The 6,037-nt window shown below is 40.3% G+C and overlaps 1 long non-coding RNA gene across 4 annotated transcripts; it reads right to left on the minus strand.

The window, feature by feature from the left end:
- Positions 1-3,843: 3,843 nt before the first annotated feature.
- Positions 3,844-5,929, minus strand: LOC136502831 (uncharacterized). 4 transcript variants are annotated; one of them, XR_010770723.1, is made up of 4 exons: positions 5,892-5,929; positions 5,668-5,772; positions 5,482-5,533; positions 3,844-3,999 (listed from the first exon to the last, which is right to left on the minus strand). It is a non-coding gene; the product is annotated as an uncharacterized lncRNA (long non-coding RNA). The 4 variants fall into 4 exon arrangements; XR_010770724.1 differs by lacking the exon at positions 3,844-3,999 and adding an exon at positions 4,763-4,877; XR_010770725.1 differs by lacking the exon at positions 3,844-3,999 and adding an exon at positions 4,766-4,881.
- Positions 5,930-6,037: the final 108 nt, after the last annotated feature.

Genomic DNA, 6,037 nt, shown 5'->3' on the forward strand with positions numbered 1-6,037 from the left:
CCACCCCGCGACTACAGCTGACCACCCGCCCTTCCCTCTGGCCCGCGCCACCACCTGGGCCCTTGCTCTCGCGTCCAGCCCCGGCCCGGCCCCTTGTGCGTGTGTGCCTGCGCGGCCACCAGCAGCCTGCTGCTGTGCCTTCCGCCACCGGCGGCAGGCAGGCGCCGTCGCCCAGCCCGGCGCTGCGCCACTGCCAGCAGGCCAGCAGACCCCGCCGCCGAGTCCCTCCCTCCCCTAGCCGAGGCCTTCTACTCCAGGCGTGCTGTTCAGCAAGCAGCAGCAGTCAGCAGTTAACGTACAGGAAGAACGTGGATGGAGATAGAAGATGATGATATTTACGAAATTGCCACCGGTACGAATATCCCCACCGTTTCTCCGTTTTAATTCCGTTTTAAGTGGTTCAAGTTGCGTTAGATTCATGTCGTCGAGATCTACATAGTAGAGTTATTAGTTTATATGTCACATGTTTATGAATTTATTTTATTAAAATATTAATTGTGTTATAATTAATTAATCGTTCTTTAAGAAAAATGGATTTAGGTTTTTGATTTCGATTCGGTTTGCGCGAGTTTCATCGCAATGTGTGATACGTGTTAGCAGCGATGTTTAACATGTCTCACATCTTGAAAATTTATAAGTTAAATAATAATTTGATTAATGATTATTCAATAACTTTCTAATTAAAAGCAATTTAAGTTTTAATTCCGTTTTGCACCATTTAAGTTACGTTTGGTTTGTGCTGACGTGATCTATATGTTAGTGGCAAAGTTTTTCATGTCACATGTTTTTCCATATGTAGCTAAATATTGAAATGATTAAATATGCGTACAAATAGTTTTATAATTAAGTAATATATGTTTTATATCTCGGCAATTTATGTATAATATCAATATGATTAATTGTTGATATTAATATGTTTCTAAAATATAATTTGCTTAGTTTAAACAACATGTCATATACAATTCGATTAGGTGCTCTCACATGTCAACTTGTATTTGCAAGTTAAAATTGAATTAGCATAAATGGTATCGAGATATTTATAAATAAAATTTGATTAGTTAAACACGTTGCATATGTGATAAACTCGTTTAGTTGCTTTCACATATACTTTATTTTGCAAAGATGTAGCTTAACTTGATTAAATTATATGACATTGTTTATAAATAAAACATGGGTAGTTTCAACTCGGGCTTTGGATTAAATTATGTTTTAACTAATCCAAATTAATAACACCTTCACATGTTTTTTCTTAATTAAAATAAATCAAACATTTAGGCTTTTCTTTTATAATATAGAACTCTGGTAGTCGTTTCTTTTGTATCGTAGTTTCGTTATCAACGTTTCTTGCGTTTTCTTGACCATAGTATCTAGCTCTCTTTTAGTATGTTGTTTTCTCTCGTGTGGTGAATTGTTCTTAGTTGCTTTTATTTGTTTGCTTGTATGTTTGTCTATGCGTGGTGCTTGCTACGCGTTTGTGAGCGCTAGATCAGAAGGTGATAACCTGAAGCAAATTATGAGGAAGTTTGATCAAGTGTAAAAGGCAAGTATAGCATGGGATCTTCCTTGTTGTCCTACACACCCTTTAATCATTTAATTCATATTGCATGTGTCTACCTTGACTGCCACTAAGGGTTTCCTAGTACCTTGTTCCTTGACACCTTTGGGTTATTGCATTGGGTAGTATGATGCTAGTGCTCAACTACAACCATGATCTTATAACTTGACTAATGGTATATGCAATAAACGTTTAAAAGATGCTTTTTAGCAACATGGAACAAGGGGCTAGAGCATTGGGATGTTTTTATGGTGCTCTAGATTCCTCTCCCTAAGGACTTATCTGTAAGTGGTCTTCCGGGACTTACAGTACAGCTGTGAGGGCTACATGGCTCTGGCTTTAGCTTAGTATGAGGACCTTTTCTAGCTTGTTAGATGTTACCTTTATTGGCGTAAGAATGGCTTGCAGAATTGGGTATAGTGCGGCCTCTGTCCCCATGTGTATAGACTGCACGTCATTGTGCCATCGGGAAGGGGGCCTCTACATCTGTTTGCCAAGTGAATCTAATGACCCTAACTTGTTAGACGAACCTTTGAAAGACTTCACAGTGAACCATGCCGACCTTCCTTGATAATAGGTCAAAAGGCTAATCACCTCGGACGAAAGGGTAAATCACGACTCACAGTGAAAGTGTACAACCTCTGTAGAGTGTAAAACTGGTATATCAGTCGTGCTCACGGTCACAAGCGGCCTTGAAACATTTAAGGAATAGATGATGAACACAGATGATACTGATGATAAAGATGCTCACTAATAATTACTGTTTATGCTATTCATTATTCATGATTACCTGATCATGTGTTTACATGGGTTTGTGAATAAACTTGTTGCCACCCAATTGCTAAAAGATGACTCATTAAAAGTTAATCGCAGTTAACCAGTGTTAGCCTTTTGAGCCTCATGAACCCCAGGTTATATTTGTTGAGTAGGATATGTACTTACGCTTGCTTTATTTTTTTCAATTATTTGGATAAAAATCCCGAATGGGTACCAGATTGCTAGAGTTTGAAGGAATTATGCTTGTGATTAACCAGTCAGTTGTCCTGTGGAATTGGAAGTCTTTACCCGAAGATCGGAGTTGTCTTTCCGCTGTTGGTTGTCTAAGGTTATATCCTTTATACTAAGTATATTATATATTGAGCATTATCATTCGATATTACCCTTATTTATAGCTATATGTGAGATTTGACTTTCTAGGCTCACATATGGTCTGTATCTGGTTTTGTTCTTAAAACCGGGTGCTACGCAGATCTCACCTAAGGATTGCATAGACTATATGCTCTTTTCAGATCACTCCTACAGTCCTACTGCATAGTACGCCTGCAACGCGACTCCTTCCGTAGCAAGTAATAGTTTTTCCATCCATGATTGCTTCATAGTATCTTCCGCACCATTTAACAATGCAAGACTCTGATTGTTAGTTCCTTTTAACTCTTTCAAGGACACAGACCCAGTTCCTAAACCTTTTGGTAAATACATATGTACTATAAGTATTTCCTTGCCATTGTCATTTGTCCTTGATAGTGCTAATAATATTATTGTTGCTTAATGAAAGTTTTGGTCCACAAAAACTTTTCTCGGGTTAACCTCTTTTACTTTTACTATCAAGTTGGAAGCCTCCTTTTCGATCTATACACAGGTATCAGATGCTTCAAGCGGAAAGAGAGTACATTCACTACAGGAACTGCTGGATTCCCCGAGTGTCAGTTGCACTCGGGGAAGGCCCAGTTGCACTCGGGGAAGCCTTCCCCGAGTGCAACACTCGGGGAAGAGCCTCCGCTAATCTCTCACGGGAAAGTCTCCTTCCCCGAGTGTCCAAAATCGTGCACTCCGGGGAAGGCTTGCGAGTGCCGTGCTGGCACTCGGGGAAGACTGACTGCCGTTGGCCGACGGCCGACGTCGTTTTTTTTTTCTTCCCCGAGTGCAACACTCGGGAAAGATTTTTGAATTTTTTTTTAAATACTCTTTGCCGAGTGCCGCAGTTCAGGCACTCGGGGGAAAGAAATTTGTTTTTTTTAAATCCCTCTTCCCCGAGTGCCACAGCACAGGCACTCGGGGGAAGCCACCTCTAAAATTCTTTTTTTTGTTTTTTGTTTTCATGTAAACAACAAAGCATATATATATATATATATATATATATATATATATATATATATATATCACAAACCACAAATCAACACCAATATGTCACAAACCACAGTTATATATCACAAACGACCAAATTTGTCCGAAATCCACAATATATTACAAACCACACGTTCAAAAGTACACACTATTCCAAGTTCACAAGTTCAATACATAAAAACGACTCCGAAGGCGGCTCACGGCGACTGTGAGGGGTGGGACGCCCCAGCGTGCGATCCCAGCGACGGTCCAGGTGGGGATGGCCCGACGTGCGATGCCGGCGACCCTTCGACATGGTTCGACGCCGCCCCCGATTGATGCTTGCAAAAAAGAGGATTCATGAACAGATATGCGATTCTCCTAGACTGTTCCATCTTCTGATTCACATGCCACCAGTCTTAAAAAAATCACCACAACAGATATGCGATTATTTATACTAATGCATTCATTGTTCTGTAATGTGTCATCTTAATTCATAATTGCATACAAGATCTTAAAGAATGCCAAAGGAAATACTGGCCCTTCGGATGGAATAGTTGCTATTACAGAGGTAAATACTTTACAAGATGGTCTGATTCACTGAAACCCCCTCCCCTAAACTGGTCCCGCCCCCTCTCAAATGAAAAATCATATCTTCAGTATTCCACAATATTCAGCTACTGTCTTATGCCTTCCAAACAGAACTGATTCAGTTGTGTGCATATGTGCTTCCAGTAAGGATGAAAATAGGATCTAGATTACCAATTTCCAGGGAAAATTCTCACAATAATGAATTAATACAATATAAAACATTTGTGTGTGTGAGAGAACCGTGTGCCGCCGAACAAGGAAATTTGTTATAAGTATATGGGATATCTCGTATGTAAAAGAGAAATAGGTTCACCTGCTTTCTATAAGAACAGAAATCACTGCAACCAAGAATCATAATGTTGAGAACTGCAGAAACAAGTTGAGACGTATTACAAACAAAAAAAAATGCTCTAGTAGTATTCATAAAACACGTAACGAGTGTATACTGATTTAGAGCAGTAAAAATACCAAGATAAGCTTAACAACCTTGCAGCGGCTGTCATCTACTACATTCTTCCTGTCTTTAGCAGTAATGGTCTTTAGACAGGGCAACCAGACTTACTAATTGCTCTGTTTTAAGATCCAGTCCAACTGATTTTCCAAGTAGATAAAGCAGCGGACTTCAAATCTGACTGACCCACAGAGTGAAGGATGAGTATACTATTGTACACATATACTAACATGTACATAGAAGACTTTATTTAGGGTATAAATGCGCTACCATGCAAATGTTTACTGATCCATTATAGTGAGCCAAATAAAATTGGTAATAGAGTGAAGTGAAGGACTGAGGGAGAAAGAACTTACCAAGATGATAACACTATGAGTCCACTCATAACTGCTCTAAATGGATCAGCCAAGGAACTTAAATTGTAAAGAGGTCATACAGATCAAACAATCATCAGAATACCCCCCCCCCCCTAAATTACCGGAAAGTACTTGGTATCGCAACTCTAAATCAGGGAAGAAGAAGATTCCAAAATAATATGACCCAGCACTAATTAGTACTTTAGAATGTCCAACAGTATTAGTTTTGTTTCCAACCAGGGAATTGGCAACATAAATTCAAGATGAAGCACAAGTTCGACAGATCTTCAAGAATATCTTCTACTGTGTGCTGCTTTATATTTTCTTATATGCGAAACAGACCTTGCTCATATACATGAAGAGCATTAGAATTTGCATACACAGCCATTGAAAGGGAATAAAGAATTAAAGAAAACCCAGATTACCTTGGTCCAGTAGTGGTTACACAAGAGGAACTTGGAAATCACCAGATCACATCTGAAAAAAGGGTGCACTAATATAGTTCAATTTCAAGGATAGATTACTCCAAAGATTTCACAAATAAAATTAATAAGACTTTCGCTAGACAATAGAGAAAAATGCTCCACGAACAGTTATCAGATGTCATATACCAACTTGATAGCCGCTGCAATCAATAGGGACGAGGTGTCGGGGATGGCCGGATGGAGGGCATCTTGATTGTAGAAAGCGTCATTCTTCTCCCCTTTTTTTATATCCTAAGCAATCAATTTCGAACTGAATCAACTCAATTAGGAGCAAGTAGGTTAGAGGAACTAAGCTATCATTGTCAGGGAGGGAGATGCAAAGGGGTAGGGTGCATCGGAGGGAACCTGACCTCTTGCCTCAAGTGGTAGGACAGCTCATCGTGACCGGCAATCCATGGTGCAGTGGCGGCGCTGGGCCGTCGTGCCGTCTGTTCCTGCACCACCCCGCCCTCGTAGATGCGCGCTACGCAGCAGCAGGGAGCCGCCGCCACGCGCC

This window comes from Miscanthus floridulus, chromosome 14, assembly GCF_019320115.1.
Source record: "Miscanthus floridulus cultivar M001 chromosome 14, ASM1932011v1, whole genome shotgun sequence".
Lineage (NCBI taxonomy): Eukaryota > Viridiplantae > Streptophyta > Magnoliopsida > Poales > Poaceae > Miscanthus > Miscanthus floridulus.